The 27,031-nt window shown below is 33.0% G+C and overlaps 1 protein-coding gene and 1 long non-coding RNA gene across 10 annotated transcripts in view; one reads left to right on the top strand and one right to left on the bottom strand.

The window, feature by feature from the left end:
• The window catches only part of LOC105259446, a 59,439-nt gene that overhangs the window by 8,777 nt on the left and 23,631 nt on the right, over positions 1-27,031 (top strand). The gene's annotated exons all lie outside the window — the stretch shown is intronic.
• The window catches only part of LOC105259444 (cyclic nucleotide-gated cation channel alpha-3), a 154,536-nt gene that overhangs the window by 123,993 nt on the left and 3,512 nt on the right, over positions 1-27,031 (bottom strand). The window lies entirely within an intron of this gene.

Here is a 27,031-nt window from a genome sequence, read left to right as displayed (position 1 = left end):
GATTGCAGCGAAATGCAGCGTTGCAATAGAGAACGAATGACTCGGCTCGGTCAGTGATCTACACGCATACATATCGATGAATTGAAACCTCCGGAAATCTCCGGTGGACGAAAGCAAGGCAGACGGAATCGTAAACGATTGGAATTTGTCGCGCACGTATAAACGTAACGAATTTTTTACGACCTATGGATTTTACCGTTAATGGAAGTTTCAATTTTTCGTTCGCATCCGTTAATACGCAAAGGTATGCTATCTGGTGCGTACGATTGCATGTGTAAGCGATATTTTGCTTCGAAAGTATCAATTATAGTGAATCATTTACGGATCCTCGATTCACACATTCGGTCATTTAAATTTAGTAACGTGTGATCGCAGCGGAAATAATTCACGAATTGATCTCCAAATTCGCCGCGAAACAGTATTTCCGAATGCATAAATAGCTTTTGAAAAATAGCGTTTGAAAAAGAAGAGCGTGTACAGAATACATTAGTTCAGATAGGGGACAAACACGTAGGATTTGGAAATTATTGTATTTTAAAAAGCGTAGATAAAGATGAGGTGAAAATTGCGTTAAAAATATTCCAACTCACGTAAAAAAAACTACTCTGTTTTTATTTGCTGAGAGAGAGAGAGAGGGCGAGAGAGAAAGGATGTTGAGAATATCTGTTCAAAGTTGTATCCTTATATTATATTTTTGGGACGAATTATTTTGTAAATAATGTTTTAAAATTGTAAAATACTGTTAGTCAATCCGAAACATATGATAATGGGCGCGAATGTTTTACAATTCGATGAGTCGGTAGTTTTCTAAAACAAAAAAAAAGAGAAAAAAAAAAGAAAAAAATGCAGAAACACGTATGCAGGGTACAAACGTTAACGACACATTCTGCGTGCTCACTTCGTTTGTCGAATTGATCGAGTTTGTTAAATTAAACTCGATATACAGTGTTGAAGTTTCTCATAGGTGCATTTTTACGCATCAAACTCAACTATAGCTCGCGTATCAAAAGTCACATGGTGCGGATTGCAAAATAACCGAGAAGAAGAAAAAAAATCTGACGGAAACAGAGAGAGAAAGAGAGAGGGGGAGAAGAGGAGTAACAGGAATCGCGTGAATGGAATTCCGTGAAAATCGAGTGGAAGCGGTCAATAGACTAAGTGAAAAGAGTGTCGACTATTCTGACGCGATGCATCCAATGTAACCTCGGCTGAATATTGGTTGCAAGAGGAACTTTAACTTTTACTTGTACAAATATATGCTATGTATACATGTATATTGCATTAAGATTAAAAATACTCCAATGAAAAATATAATTTTAAATTATATAATACATGAATGAAAATATCGTGATGCAACGGGGAAAAAAAAACTTTTCTTTTAAAAACATGTTACAAATATACACTAAAATTGTTTATACGAGGCTTCGTTTTCGAGAAAATCAGTTTTGAAGAAATTGGTTAATTAATAATAAATCATTACGGTTTTTAAAATTTAGATTAAATTTAATTTTCAATCATATTTACTGAATTCATTACATTATATTTTACTGAAATCAATTACATTTTGCTGAATTCTTCTGTGCCATTTAATGCAATTCTGTATAATGAAAGCAAATTAAAACTTTTCATTTGTACAAACATATGTCATGTATACATTGCATTAAGATCGAGAATATCCTAATGAAAAATATAATTTTAAATTATATAATATTATACAATACGTGAACAAAAATATCATAATGCAACGGGAGAAAAAAGATTTTTTCTTTTAAAAACATGTTACAAATATACGTTAAAATTTTTCTATACGAGGTTTCGTTTTCGAGAAAGTCAGTTTTAAAAAAATTGGAAAATTAATAATAAATTATTTTTAAAATTTATATTTAGTTTAATTTTTAACCATATTTTACTGAATTCTTCTCTGCCATTTAATGCAATCCTGTATAATGAGAGAAAATTAAAACTTTTTGTTATTATTTTAATATTTTTTAAGCTGATATTTTAGGAATTTATTAGATATTTAGGGATATGATATATTGGATACTTTATAAATAGAAGAAAGCAATTTAATGTGCAGTGATTAAAAAATTAGTTTATCTACAATTGCTTTATATGCAATAGCTATTTTTTTCTTTCTCTTTTAACGAGGTTATAAAACTCAAGATTTATAAAACTCAATTTTTGAGAGATAGTCTTGTTGATACTTGTTATGATGCGAAATATTTTGTCGGTTATTATGCTATTGCATGTGAAAAAGCAACCTCCGTAAAAAGCTTTTTATGTGCTTTAGAATGGCTTTGAAATAACGTGCTGACTTTTCCATAAAACGTGAAAATGTAACAAAATTATAAACTTTATACGCAATTTTAAAACTTAATAAATAAAAATATTATAGAAGGAAGTGTAGTAAAAGATTCACACATATTATTATATTATATTATTGCCACACAATAATAGCAAAAAAAATACATTTCACTTCTTATAAGTTTTAGAATAATATAAGTATCTATTCGTTTAAATCAAACTTACTTGCCGAAGTTGTTCTTAATATTATTCGATCGATAGGTTGAAAATTTCAAGGGTTTCTACGTCAGGAAATAGACAAAATGCAAGTCAACCTCAACGACATGCAAGATTTATGACTTGACGAAAGTTCAACGTGCAAAGTTCAGATGTCAAACCTTCGAAACAAGAAATATCATAATTGAAGTTTTCGAAATATTCGACCGAGGTGTAATTACTCTTGTCACAGGGATATGTCGCAGGAAATTCAAACTGATTAGTCGTTCTCCGCAAAAATAGATACGAAGTCGAGTTTGACAATTCTTTTCGATCGATACTAAATCGTGCAACATCGATAATTCATTGCGCGAAGATTTGAAGCAGGATTCAAGTGGATGTTTGTATAGAAGTGTGTTAAACTCACGTTGCATTATTTAGAAGATTTGCTAAGTCCAATGGATCGTTCAAGGTAGTACACGAAGCTTTACGCGAGCTAAAGAGATTATCGTTACTTACGTGCCATACAGTATCAACCACTCGACTTAAAACGAACTGCTCATCCGACCAACCGATCATCCTTTAGAAGCAGAAGAAGAGACTTACCGAATTATTGGTAAACTTTCCGCTTTCGAGGCGTGTTTCGTAACTCGAGCAATTCGTTCTCAAGCGAAGAGGTGTAATTATTAATAGCGTGTCTCGCGCTGCGGAATGCTAAATGTTTCTCTATAATTTATTCTATTGCCCCTCGAGTTTTTGTTCACGTCGCGCACCGGCATCGAACACGATTGTAACTTTGCATGGGTAAAGTTGGTTTCTTCGAAGAAAAAATTGCTTTTCTTGTAAAAGATAATTAGTGTCTCTACCTTTCTTTTCTTACTTTTATATTTTTGAGGATAAACCGTAATGGTCTCTAGAGGCCTGAGAGGTTAAGATAAAGAATAAAATAAAATGTAGTATTTTAGATTCTCAACATACTTTTTATTTTTGCCTATTTTTTATTTTTCTTTGGTACCTGCTTTTTATGTACTTTTTACTTCTCTCTCTCTTTCTTTCTGACTTCTTTTTAACTTAAAATTATTTGATTGTTTTTAAGATAATAAAATGTAGATACAACAAATTTTATAAATGTTAATAAGTAAAATTTCTTTTCGAGAGAAAATTAGATTATGATGAATCGGATTATAATAGAATTGTAATTCATTTATTGCAAAATAAATTGACAAAACTTGATTTGGATTGTTTGAGGCGATTAGATCAAACAATAAAAGTCTAATGATGATACATTAACACAGTAGTAAGATTCTACATATGTATACCATACGCATACGTAAGGTCTTATATCCGTACACAAATTTGCGTAAAGGCTTTCCGAACAGATTACTGGTCATGTGGATCGCGTTCTAAGTAGTCAACCATTGGCCAGCTTAACGGATTAACCTGTAAAGCTTCGGAAGCACGTAGTTTATATGGCTGAGATGAAGTTATATGACGTTTAAAGATGCATTAGCAACATAACTGAAATCTTCTTCGCGATGCTAACTGTATAAATTAAATTTAAATAATTTGCAAATGATATTCACGCATATTAATTATATACTAATGATAATAATTTTTCTACGGCAATCATATCCGTTCGATCTAATCAACTATTACATTTCAGCAGAAAAAACGTTGGGATACTTTCGTTGCAGTCGTAAGAATCTTTTACAATAAAAAAATTGAGAAGCTATATTGAATGAAGATTCTTGCAGAAAATTCTTTCTCTCACAAAAGAAGAGAGAGATAGAGAATAACATTTTGTACTATATGTGTGCGATATTTTATTTGAAAAAAGTTTGAATCTGCTTAACGGGCCACACAAGCACGTTTTTTACGATTAATCCATCCTGCCGGTAGCGGCGAACTTCCGAGTTCTGTTTCATATCACGCGAAATAATCCCACGTATTGCAACTTGCAAAGATAACGTACAAGAAAATGGGAAACAAAACACATTGGCGGAGGGTTTAAGTGACAAAACTGAGACTGCTGGCCAGTCCGAAAGTAGGGAATCGGTCCTAGTCGGGTCTGGCGTTCCTGGTTGCTGTGCGCTTTAAATTGTCGTTCGCTACCGAGCATCGGTGGTTAATTTCACGACGTGCACTTTTAGTCGCTGAACGGGAAAATAAAGTACTTGCCGCTACCAAGGAGAAACCGCACCGGAAAATGCGCGCCAACGGGGTGGCCGCTCACGACGAAGTAGTTTACAGTTTTCTCGCCACGCAGGCGACCCGATAATCACTAGTGTAGGCTACTACTAGATTTCGCGCACTTTTGTACGCGAGTAAATTCACATTGCAGTAAGTGAAATATACGGTAATGTCTGCAAAACCGCGCTCTCTTTCTCTCTTTTCACATGCTTTTCCATTTCGACGGGAAAACGCTCTTTGACGCACGAAAGCCACATAGGACTTATATCGAGTTACATTTAATTATAAAACAACGTATAATTAATTACTTATTTTTTCACTTATGTCTGATGAAGGCAGAATAAAGCTAATCACAGGTTGAAATATTACGTTTTATGTTCTTTTGAGAGATACACTGAGTTTGATTAAAACACAAACTTTGCGTGTTAATAATATTTTACAATACGTACACATAGTATAAACTGTTATTAATATTATTTTCTGTTGTATAACTAAGATTTTACATTTTTTCTATATATATTTGCTTGAAAATCTTTTAAGAGGGCATATTTTTGCGAAATTATTTTTATACAGTTTATTATTTCAATATTTAAATTTATGTTTCTCTTTTTTGTATTTTTAAAATATTATTTCGCTAAAATTGGGAAAATAAAATAGTTTAATAGAGAGGAGTTTTATTCAAATAATTATTTTATTATTTCAAAATTGCGAACATTTCGAAATTCATAATGAATATTCTCATGTGTGATAGTAGATGTGTTGAATGCCATTAAACTTTTGGCTATTGCATATATATATATATATATATATATATATATATATACATATAGTATCTCCGATGTACCTATGCTGTTAATTATACGCGGTTGTTAAACATAAATTTAATTGTGAATTATACCTCGAATTCACAGAGATTGCGCAAATATAAGACGGCATATGTATATCATGTTCAAGTTATATTGCCTATTTAGCGTGTTAAGTCGACGACTTGTAACTACGTTACGGTGGATGAGTTATAGATATCTGTTTCACGTAACTTCGCGCATTTAAATCAGCCCTTTATGCTAAAAGCGAAAGACGGGAGAAATAGAAGAGGTGTCTCTAAGAAAATGTATTGTTGATATGAGACGATACTAATCCATTTCTTAAAAATATACATATTTGTGACGTAATTAATTTTAATCGAATTAAATGATAAATCATCAAAAGAAAGGAAAAAAAAGAACTGCATTAAAAAATAGTAATAATATAATTAATGTACTGTCAAGAAATATGATTGCATATATTTGTTATCAATCTTATGCATATTTTAGGTAAGTTTATAACGCAGTTTCTAAAAATGGTATCCTGAAATAGCAAGATGCCACGAATGTACATAGTAGTTTCGAGTATTTAGTAATCCCTCGGGATTGTTCGAGAAATGCTTCGCAACTCACCGAAACTGTACTCTACGAATGAAGTTCCGTTAATTCCATTACTCTTTACTATATAAAGTTAGAAAATTAACAAGAACTGACCGTAGCTGATTCTCGATATCAAATAGCTTGACGATCGTAGCCCTTTCTCACCAAGGTATTCGAGTGTATGTACATTATCGGGACGTATGAATTCCGATAAAGGAACGAGGGCGCGTATTGTTACCTGACTTTCGCGAATAAATGAACAGGTATACGCAAACATGATATGATTATATCGATTATTAAAACTATCTCGGTTTCAATTATGCTTACGAGTGAATGCACGAAGTTGAGTAATGGAGAACCGCGTAGGCAACCGCAAATAAGATTACATTTCGCTGTTTAAATTTGTTCCTCCGCGTCCAGATTGAAATTGAAATGGCATTCCCAGTATTCTTGCTCTCGTCACTGGCGAATTCACTCGACGTACGGACCGAGAAAATGATCTCGTTGCTCAGGATATTTAGTAGCGAGCGAGATCCGTTTTCATGGTCCTATGAACCTCTGCAGGGCTCGATTCGCAATCAGGAGTTACTATGGTGACAAGAGAAGTCACCAGAGTAACGGTTGTTGCCGAAATTCCAGACAATATTGGCTGGATTATTCGGCTTTTGCGAAACTGAAAGGACACGAACGAAAATCAGGAATATCGTATGTACAGAATTTCCTCGAGTAATCTCCAAAAGCTATATAACTTTTAAGTTATGTTATATTGTGGCATTAAATGTTATATGTTATATATATTAAATGTATATTAATATCAATGTATAACTCATTATAAATAACTCTATAATATATAATTCGTTATTTATTTATTTTTTTATTTATTTCTTATTTATTTTTTTGATGGAATATAACAACAATTCAGATAATTTTACAAAATATATAATTTTACATTAATACGCGTGTAAGAAAAATTAATATTAACAAGTATAAAGTATATTCGACATATTTTTCCGCCTTCTAGTAAATTCTTTTTCCCTTCTTATAAAAACATACATTGAATATGTAAGTGATGTTGGGGGAGATAAAAAAACACGATCGTGCAAAAAAGAAAATAAATTGTTATAACACCGTCATTAAAAATTGTTTGACAGATGATAAAGCAAACTAAATTTAAAGCAGATACTTAACAGCCAAAGTGTTTACAAAGAAGCCGTTTTTTTTCTTTCTTTCATTGGCAAAAGTATCTAGAATTTTAATGTTACAAAGCAGATGCTATAAAACAAAGTTGGTAAAATATCATGATCCGTCGTACGAAAACAAGCAAATGTAGGGTAGATATATATAGATCTCGGGAAAATTGAATTTCGAAGTAGGTTACGCAAGACAAGTTTTCCAAGAGAAGCAAATATACACATACGTGTGTAAGGAATAAACAAAAACAAACAATCATGCGGAAAATAAAGAATTTTATCTCAAGTTTTTGACTCGCAATTGAAAGTTTAATATTTTATATTGCAGTGTAAATAAATACAATGCAAAAGTCAGTCTCGCATAAAATTTACTTTCACATTTTAATATACTTAATTTAAATAATAAACATGCATGAGTAGTGTTTTCAACCCTATTTAATAATCTAGTTTTGCTTTAATCTAAATTTCAGAATTTAAATTTATAAATTTATAAATTGAGAGTAGTTTCACACGATCCCATCCTGTTCTATTTAATATCATTCCTCTTAATACATTAATTCGTAATTAGAATAGAACATTTTTTTCTAACAGAAAGAAAAGTTATACTTCGATAAAATATCGGAAAAGAGGCAATAACCGTGTTTGCACCAAATATGTAAAATTGCCAAGAGTGTAAGCAACATATTTTAAAATGCATCGCGTAAGTACTTACGTAAGCTACTATTTATCTACATTTGTTAGAAACACTTGGCAAATTCATTTCTTTGTACATATTATATATTTGGACAGGACTTTTGTAAATAAAATAAAAAAGGATGTTTTTAAAAATTTAACTATTTTAACTTCTCTATACACATATAGCGATTAAAATTTTAGTCGTAATGTTCTTTGCACCGAGATGCAATTATATTAAAGTTTATTATGAATTTTATTCTTTCGCAAACTCTTTCTATACTTTTCATGTATCCTTTTATTTGTTTAAAACAAATATTATTATAAATTAATTTTTCGTTTTATAATATTTTAATTTTTTTTTGTTATTCGATATAATTCAATGAACAGGCAAATAGAAATTACAATAATAATTATTAGCATATATAGAATTGAGAACTGTTTTAAAATTAATAGTAATTTGTCGAGAAAAGGTCGTATAAAACATTTCTGTGCCAGGAATTATTTTCCAAGTTTGATGCTCCGCGTTGTATACGATATCATCGCGCGGAGATAAATTATTTCTCGTCGGTGTCTCATTTGCGTTCGATGTTCTACTCCGAAAGCGGGGCCAGACTGAAGACAGTATTTCTGTATCGACCGGCGCAACGCAGTGTTATGCAAATGGGAACACTTTCTCGTGAAATACTGTCGCGCAGACGATAAATCACAAAATTTAATCAGAGTGAGAAGCCACGACAAAATCTCGCTGATCATACTACGCATTATGTGCGCGCATGAAACGCGATCGATTAGCACAAAAATTTCCCGAAGCGCTAATTTTGCGAATTAAAATGCAAGCGTAATCGTGCTTTTAACGTTTTATGATTGAAGCCTTCGTTGAAAGCGCTGCAGCCGTGATTGCGAATCCAGATGAAAATGAATTAATTTCTTTTTCGTTTTTATAAATAGCCTTTGTTATGTTATGGATGCGCTGCATTTTTTAAATATTTATTTTCAATAACCGGATGTACGTGGTGCATAATGTATCAATTTTGTTTTGTGCTTTTGTCAACGACAAGAAAATTAAGCATATTTCATGAATCAGTTAATAAGTTGCAAATTCGTGATTTTTCAACTAAAATAATTTATTTCAGGTTAATGTTCATAGATTCTTGGGATTCTTTTTCTTAAAAAAAACTTTAAAAATTCAATATAATTTAGTTTATTTCTAAAAGAATTATTTTTCCTATTCTGTTCAAAGATTAACAAATTTTTGCGATATATTGAATATTTATAGAATTAAGCGAATTCTGCATATTATTTACGAATTTAATAATTTTGATAATGTAACAAGAGTTAATAATCCAATCAAATGTAACCAAATCTAATAATAACTACGTTCAATAATATACTGAAACTCATATAACTTTCTGACAATAATTGTAGTAGTTAATGCTTGCCTTCCGCAAATCTTCATATCGATTGTGAAAACTCAATTCGAAACACCGAATATACTAGAATTATATTTGATCTTTTGGTTATAAAGTCTTTAACAGTATAAACTTCGGTAATTAATCTTTCTTTGCAACAAAAGCATTAAAAAACATTTTGCATCAATATTAACGAAACAAACTGTTAAAATGTACTAGTTTCAAACATGTTTTTTTCTTTTCCTTTATTTTTATTAAGTAATAATTCGCCTTTGATCAAATGGGTACGCGAATCGCGATATGTGTGTGATATGTTTATATGCATCTATACATGCATATGTTGTGCGATATTGTATTAAAAAAACATTTTGCATCAATATTAACGAAACAAACTGTTAAAATGTAGCTTCACACTTGTTTTTTCTTTTTCTTTTCTTTTATGAAGCAATAATTCGCCTTTGATAAAGTGGATACGCGAATCGCGATATGTGTGCGATATCTAAGACACGTAGCCTTGTATACACGCATATGTTGTGCGATATTGCGAATGATTGGTTTATCCGCATGCGGAAATCAGCGCGATGAGTAAACCCAAAGTTCATTTTGCAACGAGCGCGCAAGTGAGTGAAAACGCACACATTGCGTAAGCCACGAATTAAACTCTCGAGAGAAGCGACTCGAAGAGGTCTCCGACGCGACCTTTCGATTTAACCATCGGGAACCTATCATTATTGGACTGGCGGAATATACCGCGGAGAATGCGCTTTCTTCGTCATTGTCGATACAAGAATTCAATTTCTAGTGAAGCGCAACGTGGGCCGTTCCATTGACGCCGTTATATCGTATATTACGGCATGCACAGACAGATGTATTCGTATACGACTTGTATAAATGTATAAAAATACATTTCTGATCGTTACACAAATGATCGCTATTATGAGAAATCAGACCGCTCTTGTGCAAATGTAATATTTGCAGATAATTCAACGAGAGAACATGAGAGAGTTTGCTAATTTATATGAATGAGTTCGATAAAGAAAAAAAAATGTTCGTAGGTAAAATGTAATTTCTAATTAAAAATCTAATTTTAAAGTGGAAATAATTATTTCTATTTATACAAGAACAGAAAATATTTGAAATTCAAAATTAATTCATGCAAGGAATTAAAGCGAACCGTTTTAATAATAATAGAATAATATTTTCTATACATTTCCTAAATAAGGAATTGACGTATCTGGAGACATCCAAATAATAATAAAATATATTACAAGCTAATCTTTTATTTCGTTCCGTTATATAGCTTCTAAATCACAAAATATAGTTTTCTCGGAGCCAGTGACCGAGTGTTATAAAATACCAATGCTTTCTCGCAATAATAAAAAAAGTTACTGGAAACGTCGTAGAACGGCTAGTTTGATGCTATTCGCGCGGAAACGAGTATTGGTCTCGTATCTGGAATTCTCATGGATGTCATTACTGCGGTCACTGCGCTGAGGTACACGAGCCTGAAGATGTCCTCAGGTCTAATATGACACCGACGAGTATTCCTGCGAGTGTAATGTCTAACAAAAAGATGCAGCTTGGCGTTGAAGTCTCATCTTTCCTATACCAATGCGTGTCGTGTCCCTTGGGATGACACAGAAGCAATGTGTTCGACATTGTTCCGGCTTATAACGTTATGCCATTTGTTTCCTGTCATTGAATTAAGTAGAAACGGAAATAGAATGATATATTATGGCATATTTTCACGAACCTAAGATTTAAAGCTAAAATGCTGAATAATGTTGGTATAAAAATTTAATAAGCGGAACAGGACAATAATTTATCACACTAATTTTTCTTAAATAATATCCGCGAATATTTTGGTCAATAATTTTCCTCTCAATAACACTAAAGTTTTTAAAATTCCTTCATTTTAAACACCAAGAAAAGTTTTTTCCTTTGATTAAATTTAATGCCTTTGACGTTCCTACATTGCTTATTTTAATTTCTATAAAATTTAGCCCAAAAGCTACAAATAATAATAATGATGGCGCGGTAAATCAAACTTCGCAATTTTCTCTAACTTAACGGGATATTAATATAGATAGGGAAAGGAAGAAAAATAGCTCTGCATTCTATCAAACTTTATAAGATCGTGGTGATTTTAAATTGTTATCAGTAGAGCGGCGCGAAATCGCTATCCTCCACGGAGATATCTCTCCTCAATCCTGGATCCATTTTAGCAGAAAATCGATCGCTCGTTTATAACACTGTCGCAGCCCGTTAGTTTTACAATCCGCTTTTATCGTTAACGATTTTCAAAGAATATTGTACTCGTCTTTTCGTATTTCGCGCGAGTAGAGAGAGAATATCACGGACGGATAAAAAACGAATTATTTATACAAAATCTGAAATGTGCGATGTCAGTCTGGCGACTGTCCCAGTTATGACATGTTCGACATAATTTCGCTCGTCGTCGGATATTCTTGATCGGATCGCGAGCGCAGCATCCGATAAGTCGCCGAATCAAAAATACGAGGCGCGTGATATCGTGATCTCGGTCGTCGTGAGACATCGATGGCGATTGGAATATAGTGTCTACGATATATAGAGACGGTAGGAGGCTGTCGCAACGCATTGCAACAAACTCTATCACGCCGATTTGCGATTTCCGCGCGCTGGCCCGGCGACGAAGTTGCATTCGTTATTTTGGCAGTGAATCCCGACGCGCGTAGCTTTGATTTCGTTTCCGATATCACAAATACGCGCCTCGTGCGACAAATCTAATATCGATATCCGTCGTATTTTACAATCACTATGACGTAAGATTGCGCGCGAACGCGCATAAATCCCTCGCGCGTAAAGCCCGGCTTTTAAAGAGTTACGGGAGTGTGATAAATATCGATGCGATATTTTATATGATTTTGTATAGTTGCGTACAAATCTTTTTTTGAAATAAATATCATAGTGTGTGTGTGTGCATGCGAAAAAAATTCGTGGAGTTATAAAAACCATCCGACACGAACTACGTCTCACAAACCAATGTTAAAACGGCTGACTCCGCGGTATATGCGTTTACATTAATTTTCGCTGAAGCACTTTTTTCGGTGTACATTGTAACGGTTGCACAAATCACTTTGAAATTTGCATACAAAATACCTTACGCGAATACATTCCTTCCAGAAAAATGCGTAATTCAAGAAGAAATGAAAATATATATATCATCATTATTATTTACCGAGTAAAATATATATAATTTAGGAAGAAATGGAAATATGTATTAGCATTTTTACCGAGTAAAATGCATGAATGTAAAGTAAAAATATAGGTACGTCTCGTTATTATGTTTAATAAAATGCGGGATTTTTTGTTTGCGTATACATAAAGGATGCTAAAAAAGCGTGACGTCGCGATGCATTTATTATTCTTCATTTCTAAAAGGAAAATGACGTTTCTTTCAGCCTGAAAGTTGTCTCTCGCGAGAAGCGATTCGTATTCATGTATGCGTCGAATATGCTCAAGCGGGCGCTTCGTCTTGCGAGGATCTCCTACATGTCCGTATCTAATCGAAAGACAATCCATCATGTCGATCGAAGTGGATTATTGACGAGAAATGCTCTCGCTATTGTACTTAAGCACATTCCATGCAATGTCATACACATGCGAGATCGAGTCGACAATGGGAATCCTAAGCACGAGTGTCCTAAAATCAGGCAAAAATCTGCTTTATCGGATCTATAAGACATTATCAGACTTACAGTGTTTCAATTACGAGCGATGTTCATAAAACATGGATGAGAAAAAAACATACGTAAAAATCACGCCGTCTCTCTATTGAGAGAGACCGATAAAAAACGTTACCGAGACGTTTCTTACTTGCAAGTGGACGTTGCAATAGGATCTCGTTTCTCAGAAAACCAATTAAAGTTAGCGGCAGCTCTCGTGAGAAACTCTAACGTGTATGCTACAAGTTCTCGTTATTCTCATCCTCGTTCGAGCACTCAGGTCAGCCTCCGCTTTAATAGGTGCGCGGTCGAAATTCTGTATCCACGTCATCATGAAGTAACATTTACGTAATGAATATTTCGAGGTAAAGTTTCAAGTATGCCAATTTTTTCACGAATAATAATTAATCGCGATTCCCTCCCGTTCAACGCGACGTTAGCTCACGAATTTCGCGAATGCGAAGGTCCAAGATGACTAGATCCTCGTTTTAAAAGCGTCGTAACGCGAAGTGGATTCCGGATAGCGCGGGTGGATAAACTTTCATTCACATAAAACTGTCGTTACATACGAATTGCTCGTGTCACCTCGTTCTTCGTCGCGTAAGTGGACATCCGCCGACAACGACAGACTTCGATCTCTTCCAAGTTCGATGGACAGACTCTGTGGGCGGCAGGAAGTGAATCTTTCTCTCGTCCCGGTAAATATTCATGTATTTCGAGGAGCTCTTGGAGCGCGCATCTCGCGGAGACTCATCCTTTTTGCTTTCTTTCTAGCTATAACTATCTACCGCTCTCTTGCCATTCTCGTTCAAATTCTTATTTCGATGTAATTTGACATCGTTCCGATATGCATATATAATGCTAAAGCGATACACACGCGTACACGTTGTTATCATGTAACATGAATTGAATTTACATTTTGTCATATCGTATTACATTATGAACTAGTATAAAATGGATACGAGTAACGACGGTAAAATCGAATTTATTCAATTGATTGAACATGCAAGCATGAAATTTATATCGGAGATTTGAAATTTTTTATGGAAACTTTTTATTCAAAAATATAATCTTAATTATTAAATATTTAATATATATATAACATTATAATCTTTATTTTTGTAATCCATATATATATCGAAAGATTGAAAATCTCGGATTATATAGATAGATGAGATATAAGTCATAATTTATATAATATTTCTGATAAAAGATATATAAAGCAATAAATTTCAGTTACTGATAAAATATCAAGTACAAAATAGAATTTAAAGATTTATAAATCACAATGAGTTTTATTATTACAATGTATTAAATTTCACAGACATGATAATAATGTGTTTCTATATTTTTCTCTTTACTTTTTTATCTTGATGCAGTCTAACGTCGCGATTCTTACACATATGAAATGTTCGATTTTTAATATGTAGTCTTAACTCGGATTAAACTAGTTTCGTAGCAAAATTTTTACAAAGTTTTTATTTTTCTCAAGAAACAAAATATAAATTTATCAATACTTTTTGGATTACATTTGACGATATTTTAATCAGGATGATTTCCTAAAAGAATTTTAAAGATTATTCCAAACTGCGCTGAAATGTTTAGAATTTTATTAATTAAAAATATATTAACATATCGGAGAAAGTTTTTGAAAGTTATATGAAAAACTTCCACATTATTTTCCTCAAAACAAGCCTTCATGGAATGTAGGATCATTGTTACACTGACAATGAGCGATCTACTATATATAGTCACGCGATAAAGAGGATAAACGAAAGCCTGGGCGAGAAGGGCAGGGAAGAGTAGCACGCAGTGCGACGAGGGAATGAAAAATGCTCGGAATTATCGCGGAATTTGCATAACAGCGGGATTCCCGACCCGCGGTTAAAGTGGTTCTTCCGGGGGAGGGCGAACTCGAGTCGATCTCTCGCGTGCTCGTCAATCGCAATTGCACTTTGCGAGTGTCTCTCCGCGCTCGAATGGCAAAGACATTTGGTACAATCGACAGCGGAAAGAGAACGAGCTCGCAGAGTTGCCTCTTCGGCCAAGCTTCGACGAACTTTTATGTATTGAACTCCTTGAGTTGTCGATCGTTGTTACTTGAGTCATTGCTGCTTAACATGAAATTAGAAATTTCGTTCGCGTATGTTTTAGTATTTGTATCATATATAGATTTGATTCGTACTTGTTTTACAAGAAAATATTTTTCTATCGTCTAAAAATAGTATTTAATTAGCTTAAAATGGCTTTTATTTATAAAATGTTTGTTTACAAGTACAAATTATCTTGAAAACTTGATATCTGGTACAGACAAACTTATACAAATTAACATTCATACATTGCAAGTATGTTAACTACAAAAAAGCGTACGTGATAGAACGTATCTCTCTTCATCAATTAATCGACAAGCGGAATTATTAAAAGGATGGCTATTTAAATTCCATCATGTGGGTAGATATCAGATTTTTCATAGGTCGTGCATGAAAGGTTAAACTGTGCGAGTCTTTCATCGATAACCGGTTCTTAAAATTCCAGCCAATCAGGATACTGGCTCTCGACAAATTAAAAATCTATAGAGCAAAGATTCGAGACACGTGAAATATGATTAACGTAAAAATTAATTTCTAACGCTATTGAATGAAAAATGAGCGAATAATTAAAAATATAAGTTATATAGAGTGAGGCAATTAAAACAGACCACTTGAATAATTTATAAAATATATATTTTAGGAAAAATTGTGTTACATATAAAAGTTAATAATTTCGCTATATATCATATATTAATTTAGAAAATAATTGTCTCAATTTATACATATAATATATTTGAACATCTTTGAAGGCTATATGAAAGGCTACACAATTTTTAATAAAAGCAGCATGTCTGCCAAATTTTATTAAATCGTAATAACATATTTGTTTTCCAGGTCGTTTAATGGCTGATTTATTTAATAAAAATACGTCATAGAGAGATAATAAAAAACATATTGAAATATTTCAATCAAAACATTGATAGATTTACATGATTGTGTTTTATCTTCAAATATAATTAACATGAAAGCTTTTTATATCTCATCACAAACGAAATTGCATTATAAATTTTTTATTATCTTGTCTAATATACGCAAGCTGACAGTATATCATATATATGTTATTTTCCTCAACACTTTTCTGGAAAAAAAATAAAATTAAAGGAAAAAACATAAGAAAAATCATAAGAAAAATTGACTTTAAGTATTGCGTACATTCTTCTTGTTTTTTTTTATATTATTATTTTTTATATTATTATATTACATTTAATATTGCAAAATTTAAATAATAACTTCTAATTAATGAAGAGAATAAGAAGATTTAATTTACTTTTTCAAGTATTTTGTTCTGTATTTATAATATTGAATATTTTTTAACAGCGTTGAAAAAGAATAACTGCAGCATTGAAGTATTTTGTTTTGATCTTATTCGCATAAAAAAATATTAAAGTTTAATAAAAAAATACAGGAAAACCCGATGGAATAAAACCGTATATATTGGTTTTATAAGAACTCACATATTCGTTTAAATTAACGACGACACTACAGCGTTTTTTTGTACGCTTTTAAACATTATTCTAACAACTTTTAGTAATCATCTTTTGATATTATTTTGCATAGTGGAAATTACGTCTGTAACAAAATTACAATATATTTTAGTTCGTCCAGTTTTTAATTGAATGTTCGAGCAAACAATTTTCATTGATGACTACTTCGATTAATAAAAAAAATAAAAAATTTTAGTGATATAGGATGAGAGATGGATGCATTATAAATATTAAAACAAATAATTGAGTGAACATGAAAATCGTAATCAAATTGAGCGAAGATCTCGTTCATATACTTTTATCCATAAGTGAAAAGAAATCATTGCGTGATAAATTTTTTATATATTATGCTGCTTTTATCAATCATTTATATCTGTTCTATATCGCGATTATGCATAATTGCATATTTATATGTATTAAAATCGACAAATACGATACGTCATATAAAATTAATGTATTATTTATGCTGATACAATTATTTAGTTTACAAGTACTCGGCTAAAGAGAGAACTAATAATCAATAGACTCACACGGATTGATTAAAATGAGTCATATAGAAACACATTTGATATATATAAAATAAAATGTTATCTGATGTACATAAAACGAATTTGTATCAAGATTAGTGCTACATAATAGTAGAAATTGAAAATTATTACAGTAACTGTATTCTAAAGTTTAGTATAGAAATGCTATATTAATTTAAAGTTAACAGATTTGTTTAATAAATTTAAGTAAATAAACCATTTTGCGAAATATTGCAATTCATTAATGATATTTAGACAAATAAAATACAGATTTCGTTCTCTTGTAGCAGAAATAAACTAGTAAAATTACAGGTTCTCCGTATGTAAACGAAGAATCAAATATTAGTGGACGCACGAAATGAGTTTTTAATATTTGAAAAATGTGTGCTATGTGCATACACGCGTATACACACACACATATTTTGTAAATATTGACAAAAGCAGTAATATTTTGGTATTATCTTAATTTTTTTATGCTCTGCTATATTATATCAGCACAATTGCAGTTGCATCAACAATTGCGATCAGTACTAAAATGTTTTAAATCTCTTATAAATATACTGGCAATATTTCGGTACGTCAAGCAAGATAAACATTTGCTTTTATCGCTACTATTTGGCGGATTTATAATTTACAGCATCGTTTATTGCTTCCCCGTTGCCATGTGCAAAACGTAGATAGGGCTCGCTTCATTACTTTTTGCCTAGCTGGTAATAAACAACGATATTATCCGCAAAACAGCAACGGCTTATCCTGCTTCTCCTAGATAATGAGAGAGGATAAAATTCACTGTCGAGAAACACTTAGTCGTTTGCGTATCTTTCACTTGAGAAATTCGTTTTTTTTTTTTAATCAAACTCATTAAATAGTTACGTTTGCTACACTGATTAATTTGCATATTAGTGACAAGCAATATACATTCTTTTGATATCAACATATTTTTTATATTGCTTTGATTTTTTGTAACATAGAAATTATAGGAGAGATGAATTAATTATTCGCCAGGATTTTTTTCTTCAAAAATATGTAAAATGGAAACGATCATTGTTTAATAACAAAATCCTATTTAGTCGAAAAGAGTCATCACATGTGCTTCTAAGCGAGCTATGATATTACACTAACTTGATATTATACAGAAATAATTAAAAATCTTTGCATCGTAACATTTTCTCTAATAAATAATAATTTCGACGCGTTAAAATCAGAATTTGTCGAATAATAAAGGCAAAATCACTCGGTATATCAGGTTGCATATCGCATGCTTATATATACATGCATAGGGCATACCACTCCGCCAAATTCCGTTTGTTCCTGACATATGATTTAGTAAGTTCGCGCTATACATTGACTCGATACGGAGTATTCAGTGCAAGTGCCGGTTAGCAAAAGCGGTAGAACGTCAATATTGAACAACAGCGTGGTTTTGCGATATCCTTTGACACGAACTTTATCTGTCGAAGTGCGCTGCGAAAGATAAAAACTTGCCAACGCGATACAAGATACACTCGCGGCATCAATAAAAACTGATCGATGAAAGCGACGTTTTCGATTTTTAGTTCAAGGTTGAACGGTTCTCTTATCCCGCATTTCTTACTCTTGTCTTACGGATATCAAAGATACTTTTCAAATTGATGGCGTCTATTATTTTACAAAAACTATTTATAGAAGCTGATTATGAATATTTCTAGATAAATATATCAAATAATAATTTGAATTGATTTGTTTCTTATATTGGAGAATTCGCGACATATAATGCTCGCGATTATGACAAGTAAGCATGAATAAGACGTTAGGATTTTTTTTAAAATGAACTCATTCGGATGAATTAAACACGATGTAAAAATGCTTGACGAGGATTGCCGTATGATGCATATAGGATTTCTTTTTTTCGTAAATAATCGACAGCAGCAACGGTTGGTTTCAAGTGCTCGGCACGTCGAATAGCGCTTTCCAGGGGTTCATCGTCAACCATCAGGGATGAAAAACTTTCTCGAGAGAGGAGAAAAGTTTGGTTTGGCGGGAGAAATAATTTCTCCGACTGAAATTAGCGTCGATGGAAAAGAATTCCGGTAGACGACTCGATAAGTTATAATACCGCGGGGAGATGGCTGTTCAAATTAACTCGCCTGTTAAGTTTGACAGGACATTTAAATTACTGTACCAATGAAATTAAGTCGTCTCAAAAGCAATTGCTGCTGTATGAAACCTGATGGAAAAACTCTACTAATAGAGAGAATTATAAGAAAATATTCTATCTTTAAGCATTGGCCGAAGAATTGTTTTTTTCAAATATTACGTTGTTTTCTCTTATATTGTTGCTCTTTTAAAAATTTCCATCATCTTATGCAATTTCTTTAGTTAAATTACATATATTTTACTTTCATTCCCTCCACTGTTCTTATTTTAATATAACATTTTATCTGAAGATAAAAAAATATTGAAGTATATTATATTTCTAAGCAATATATTTTATAATCTCATACAAGACTTTTGCCTTGGTCTTCGCGGAAAAATTTACATTCCGATAATCCTTTTTATTCTTTATAAAGAAAAAAATACTATTCTTGATACTATCCAATATCTGTCGTTTCTCGATAACGGTGAAGAAAATATCCAAGTAGAAATACAGAAGAAAGTTGCCGCTGTTTTTAATTAAATATCGTTTTTCTCCACAAATCGTTAAGACTTTGCAATAAGTCGACTAGCAAAGTTATTTTATCCTCCCAGCGTTCCCAAACAAAACTGCAAAAAGAAAATCATTTGTCGCTTGAAACGTGTCGAGCGGTTTTATCTAGAACTTGCAATAGTTTATGCTGTGATACTACGAACTTTATTTGCTTTTTCAAAAAGCGACTGAAACTTTGATATGTTGTGTTTGTGTGCGCTTTGGGATAAAATATTTAATTGAAAGTAACTTATCAATATATCACAATGGATCTTTTCAATTAAATTCAATCAATAAGTACTTTATTCCATCAAATGATCGAAGTGGTTTAAATTTATTCTATATTTCTCAGATAATCGTATAAATAATTGCATAAATTATTATTTCAGCGAAAGATAGGCACGCGTATAATATATTCAATAGTAATCGAATTAATCTCACATATTTTTTATTTCGATTAAATTAAAATCCAAAATATTCTAGCAATATTCTTAAATTTCTCGAAGCGTAACCGACAATTATTTGCATTTTATGTTTCCATTAATGTTGCTGGATAAAAGATTGAAGAAAATGTGAAAATAGCTTCGATCACTTTTATTCCGTAGTTCGAGATGAACGATATTGTTCGAGCTCAAGTAAGCAAAGATGCACGCTAGATGCATTCATGATGAAGAGAGATCAGCACCTAGCAGCAGAAGATAAAACTACGGTTAGATAAGTTTATAAGCCGATCAGCACAGAGTTATGTCCCCGTCGGCTGGGATCGTTAACGTTCAAGTTTCGCCTCTCGTCGCGTCGATCGGAGCGGATGAAGTCGCCGCGCGTAAGGAGTGCCTGCGGATAATTAAAATAACCAAGGTCGGATTAATTAAACGCGCCATTAGGTACGTTTTCACCTAGCTGCCGTCTATAGCGACAAACCCACTAATGCGGGAACGCGCTCCTTTAGCGTGACACGCCACGATATTTTACCGCTTCATTTCCACTTGACCGTTTTACGTTAATTGTCTTTACCTGGTCAGTGAAATAAAGAAAAGACGGATAAAGACTGCGATCCCCAAGCATCCTAAACCAGGGAAGTATTAAATGTATAAGTTATCAAAAGAATATAAGCGGCACTGCGGATCTCGCTCGTGGCTTATAATGAAACTTGCAAAGAAAAACAAAAAGAGGAAAAAAAATAAGATTGCAAATTCGTTATCTACAAATGTGTGCAATATTGCGCAGTGATTATAGACTTTATTTAAATGCACATACACATGTACTATAATATTGTATTTTATATACATTTATATAAATTTTTTGTAGTATAACAGATATGAGGCATTTAAATATTAATGTGCTCTATGGAAAAAAAACATTTTAAAATGATTTTTTAAATTTTGCTAATATTTAAATAATTTCAATAATTCAACATTTATTTATTAATTTTATTTACTAAATATTTATTTTATATAAATAAGTAAACAAATTCAAGAATATATACAAGCGACAAGTAAATTCAAGTTTCGAAAAATTTCCAGCCATTAATTATTCATAAAACTCTGGTCGGACGGATACAGCAAACGTTCCTAGGTTCATATAAATCGCATAAATATAAAGCTGCTTAAATCCTGCTTCACGTCTTCATTAGTGTTACGCTTAATTAACTCCAAAAGCATTCTCCGCGCGTACTTTCCTAGCATTATATAGCCATAAGCGGATTTGATGTAGCCATTCGCTCGACAATTTTGCACTGGGAACGCAGATCAAGGGACAGTTTGATTTCTCATTAATTATCTAAGTGGTCTTTCCGCGACCGATAATTACTCCGGATGCGGTGAAAAAAAAAGGACCGACGAGAAAAATAAGGACGGAAAGGGAATTGATTATCTGTCGACAGAAACAGGTGACAAGGAAGTAAGAGAAAGAAAAATGGATGGTATTTTTACTTCTAATGCGAATAAAGGCTATGTAAAAGACTTTATACGGTGCGATCGAACTTTTCGTATTGGTTTCCCGTATGTACGAACAAGTCTGACAAGCAAGTTACGCCTGAGTTTACGCTTTATAATTGGGCGACCTCAAATTTACCGTCATCCTAGATTCAAGAGCGCGCGAATATTCAGGTACGACAGTTTCGAACATTAAGTACAAGAACTGTCGCACACGCGGATACAATGTTACACCGAGTTTTATTCAATCAACCGTTTGCGTAGCGCTTTTATCGCGTAGAGTATTTCAAATGATGAACGTGGGTTATAACTTTTAGTTACAATATATATATATATATATATATATATATATATATATATATAATATATTCAGTTTTATATATTTTAAGAAATTTACGATACATTTTTCTTTTTCTTTTTTTATTGAAATGTATTTTTAATAATATACTTGAATAATTTTTAATTTTCATTCTTTCAAATGGTTTTATAATTAATATCGAAGAGACAGCTTTTTCCAATCGCGCATGTTATAAGGATCACCATTATTAAAGTTCGGATTAAACATTAAGTGAAATGATGTAAACTTCTGCCGATTTTTTTATTACATTTTATATCTATGCGCGCGACTGTATATTCATTGTCACTAATGAACACGTGGCTACGATTGCATTAGTCTCAATCAAGGTACTAAATGCATTATGGCTGTTCTGAATCAGCCACCTCTGATACTATATTGTTCGACTATAATATGTAGTAAATGCGGTATATTATCCAGGTCAGCCAAGCAACAATAAGTTTATTTTATTGTCCCGTCAAATAAAAAAGTCGTGAAGGGGAAAGATATCAATATATACAAGCAATTAAGATGAGAGTGATGAAATATTCTGTTATTATTAAGTTACTGGATTGACACAGCTTGATGTTATTTTATTGCAGAAGAAGGCCAACGTCCATTCCATTTACAATTTACAAATGTTTTAAAAGTACTAGAATAGGTAATAGGGAAACATTAAAAAGGGTGTTACAGGGGAGAAAATGCTCGAAACTTTTTCTCGTAAGTTCTAGCAAAATGGGAAAAAGTTAGGATGTAAAAATGTAACGGCAGTACGCGTTTCTAGAAGAGTAATCACATGTGACTATTGAAACTTTTATTTGTAATTATCGGTTCTTCTTGCCCTAGATTTTCACTCTTGCTACCTCAAGAGAATCGAGTCTCTTCAATTTTGATAAGAATACTGTTTTCTTGCAGTTACTCGTATCTCGAGGAAAAATGATAGATTATCATGCAATGAAAATGATCGAACGCGTTAAAATGGCACGTTGCAAGATTGAAACGAGGCTCAAGTGTAATCAAGTGTTTGTACAAAAACCGGTAATTTCCCTTTACGATCCGCTTCTTTAATTACCTTTTTAATTTCGGGATGCTGGAACGGCTCTTATCGCAGGCGTTGGAAAAAGCACGGCTCTCTACGAGGAAAATTTTGCGCCATTACAGGCTGGTTTCATTACTCCTTACTCTCCTCTCTCTCAGTGCTAATGGGAAAATTCAGATAATGCGACATGTCCGGAGATAATTAAGTTTTAAGAATCACCGTAAAGGCGAAAAACACGCGTTCGTAATCGCGTATGCTCGTTTAATAGTCGTTGTAAGCCCGTAGAAGTACCGCAGAATTAATAAAACAATCGCTGTCCGGAATTACGAACGCGAGAATTTATCCCCCGGTAATGCGGGCTCTGTTTATCGGTGTATAATTGTCCTCCGAAAGCCACTTAAATTATTACGCACGTGCATATGAAATCATCCGTTACATATTGCAGTGTCTTTGTGTGAGATGTATATGCTCGATTGGAATAACAATAATTCCAATGAATATTAATAATAATTTTTTAACGCACGGGGTTACAAAAGTGCGACATTTATCGGCTCGAAACGGAATTATTTGTTATAATAAACGGGGTTAACAATCTATATCTGGGGTGCTTTCTAATCTGTAACTTTTAATAATTTTTATAACTGTTTTTTGTTACAAACGCCAGCAATTCACTTTTTATTTATATATCCGCGTCATCTAATCTGCCTTCTACGTCGAGCATTATATCATATCGTTATTTTATACAGGTATTCTCCATGATAACCTAGTTGTGCGCGCTATGACGTCATAAAGCCAGCCGATAAACGATACCGGCAGCGAGAATACGAACGGGCAGCGGCGCTCTGAATAAAACGAGATAATGCTCTCAATATGAAGCATCGACCGGAAAGTTGCAGCGTGCGTGTCAGCTCAATCATAGAAACCGTTGTAATTTCATGGGAAACGGTACTTTGTCGCGTTTTTGAATTTCGAAAACCCACTGGTCAGACAACCCTTCGCCTCTAGCAAAACGCAACGCCTATCACGACCGTCTAATTTAATTAGAGTAATCTCGTTTTGCGAAGTGCATCGCACATGGTAAAAGTCATGCGTTCGCGTTGCCTTAAATCTTTGAGAGAGATGTATGCGCGGTTGTAAATTTCGAGCCATGCTGCGATTCAGCGTTACGCTATACAAATTGTTTCCCCTCGAGTGAAAAAAGCGCGGTAGAGATCAATAAGGGGGATGTCGCGATATTTATTGATGAAGTCCGCTGAACGGGATGCTGCACAAATTCGCCGGATCTACTAAAAAAACGAAACACACGCGAAGGAATGGATCATAATTGTGGAGAAAAATATGATTGGCAGGAAGAGGACTGCTCATGCAGGAGAGATACGTCATAGTTAGACGCCATATATATATATATATATATATATTATATATATATATATATATATATAATATATATATATATATAAGGCTGTCATAAATTTCAATCGATGCCACAAAATACTTCCCTCCCACCTTCCCTTGTTTGACTTGTTATACCTGAATATCCGCGTCAGAGAATGCCCCGAGCTATTCATCTTCTCACGAGCTGTGCAAGCGGCAATTTTGACCGCGAATGGTAGATACATGTGGTTTCCCTCATCCGGCAAAGCGAGATGTACATATTTCAAAAATAATTGGTCAATACTCAATTTGACTCACTTGATCGCATATATTATAATATATAAAAAGGAGAGAGGGATGACTTCGAATTGTCATTAAATTGCTGTCGAATCTATTTGAAATGCGCACACTGTATAATATGTTTGATATATATTTTTTATATACACGGACATTTATTTATTCCGCTCGTGAATTATTGATATCTCGACATCTGTCAATTCAGATAAATGCATTTTATGCGAAATTATCACGTTCGATTTTGACGAAACGTTAATTCATGAAGAGCGATGATATTGATTTGTTTAATAACTTCGTACACATATATTCTCCCTGTTCATTCGCATCGATGACGCGTTGATTAAAACTGTTGCGTAATTATTTTGCTATCTGCTGTTTGGCATTCACGCTCCACGGAAGACACGTGACGAATATTATACGTTCATATAGAACGCACACAACGGAACACCGTCAATCCTCGTCATCTTTTCGAGCGCTCGGCCTGAAATACAATTTCAATTCCAATGAACGAACGGAAAATTAATTTACATGCGTAAGCAGGTAATACTAGAGTGATACAGTGATGACATGTGGAAAATAAATACATTATAATGCTTAATCATATAAACTCGAGCGCGCGATGTCCTTTAAAAGATAACTGTGGTAGATTGCGAGATAAACTATTCAAATTTATTTATGCGCTATTTCTATAATATTTGATATCAAATAGTACTAGTAAATAAAATGTACTATATATTAAATTACTAATTACATAGTAATTTTATACACAAGTGACATCTTTTTATAATGAGCACTTAAAAAATTTAATGAATGAACTACCCGAGAGATTGATGATATTACTTAAATGGCATCGGTGTATTTAAGTACCCATTTAATTAATATGTACTAATTCTACGATTTTTGTACTCTACAATTCCCTAGTTACCAATAAAATGTTTTTGCAATCGAATAATTGTCGCGCTTAACCTTCGATTGAGGAGAGAGCATCGCTTCTAATTGTCGGAAGTGTTAACGCCAATCCATTTCGATCTACAAGCACGTACATCGCAAGCATGAGAGAAGGGCAAATGTCGAGGTATCGGCTATCGGCCATTAAGTGACACTTAATGCCTTCGAGAATGTCGCAACATCGTAAAGGTGTTTGACTTTTCTTTTGATCGGTAACGATTAGTCTGTCCAATCGTTGTCCTTTATTTTGAAAATTTTCTGTAAGCAATTGTCTGCTTTTTTGATAAAACCGAGCGATTAAAATAAATCATTAAAGAAATATAATCGCAGAGAAAAGAATTGTTACAGTCGATATCTAGTAATTGCTGTTTACGCAATACTCTAATCACTTTTCGCAGCTATTATCATAAAATTTATGGACGATATAATACATGATTTCGATTATTTACTTATTTATTATTCATTGGCTCGAGTATTGTATTTTGCATTATTTTATCATCATTAAACTCATAGGAAATTTTGACAGAATAATTATATGCATCAATGGAGACTGATTTACATATATGTAGCTATAAAAACATATTTATCGTTAACATCAAATATTATCGACAAGCATAGATTGACGGAATGATAAAAGCGATACGAGTTTAAATATTTTATCGCATCGAAGTATAATGAAATTAAGATTGGGGTAAGAAATTTGATAGGGAGAAGTGAGAAGCGCGAGTATTTGCGAAAAGTAGACAAGATTCTTTGTCAATAAAGGATGTCTGATGATGAAACGGTGGTTCGTGGTTGCTTCCGCGAGTTGCTTTCAATCGAGTTTCGTTCCGTCTGAATCGTCGATTTGCGTCCCACGCCACTTTTGCTTCTTTGAACGCAAAGTTAATAAGCAGTACCTCGATTTCGTTTTGTCAATCCGAGCCATCGTAATTTAAGGGAGCAGTATCGGGCCAATATCGGACGAAATTAGGTTACTGCCGCCATTTACACGCAATTTAAGAGAAAATTTCTTCTGATACTTTGTAGATCGCACAGTTAGAAACAATTTGAGTTTTGAACTGCAATGTTATTTACAGTCTCTATGGGACAGTCTCTATAACACTCTTCCGTTGTGAATTAAATTTTAAAAGATCGCTAAAATAAGCATCCGGGGACTTATAAATCAGGAAAACTAATTTTTAATGATTTCCCGGTTGTAACAAGCGTATTTATAGTTCTTTTAAAGTAGCTTTGAAAATTATACTAAATCGAAAATGATACTAA

Source organism: Camponotus floridanus, unplaced genomic scaffold (genome assembly GCF_003227725.1).
Source record: "Camponotus floridanus strain SB8 unplaced genomic scaffold, Cflo_v7.5 scaffold6, whole genome shotgun sequence".
NCBI lineage: Eukaryota > Metazoa > Arthropoda > Insecta > Hymenoptera > Formicidae > Camponotus > Camponotus floridanus.
This window is presented reverse-complemented; position numbering and strand designations above follow the sequence as displayed.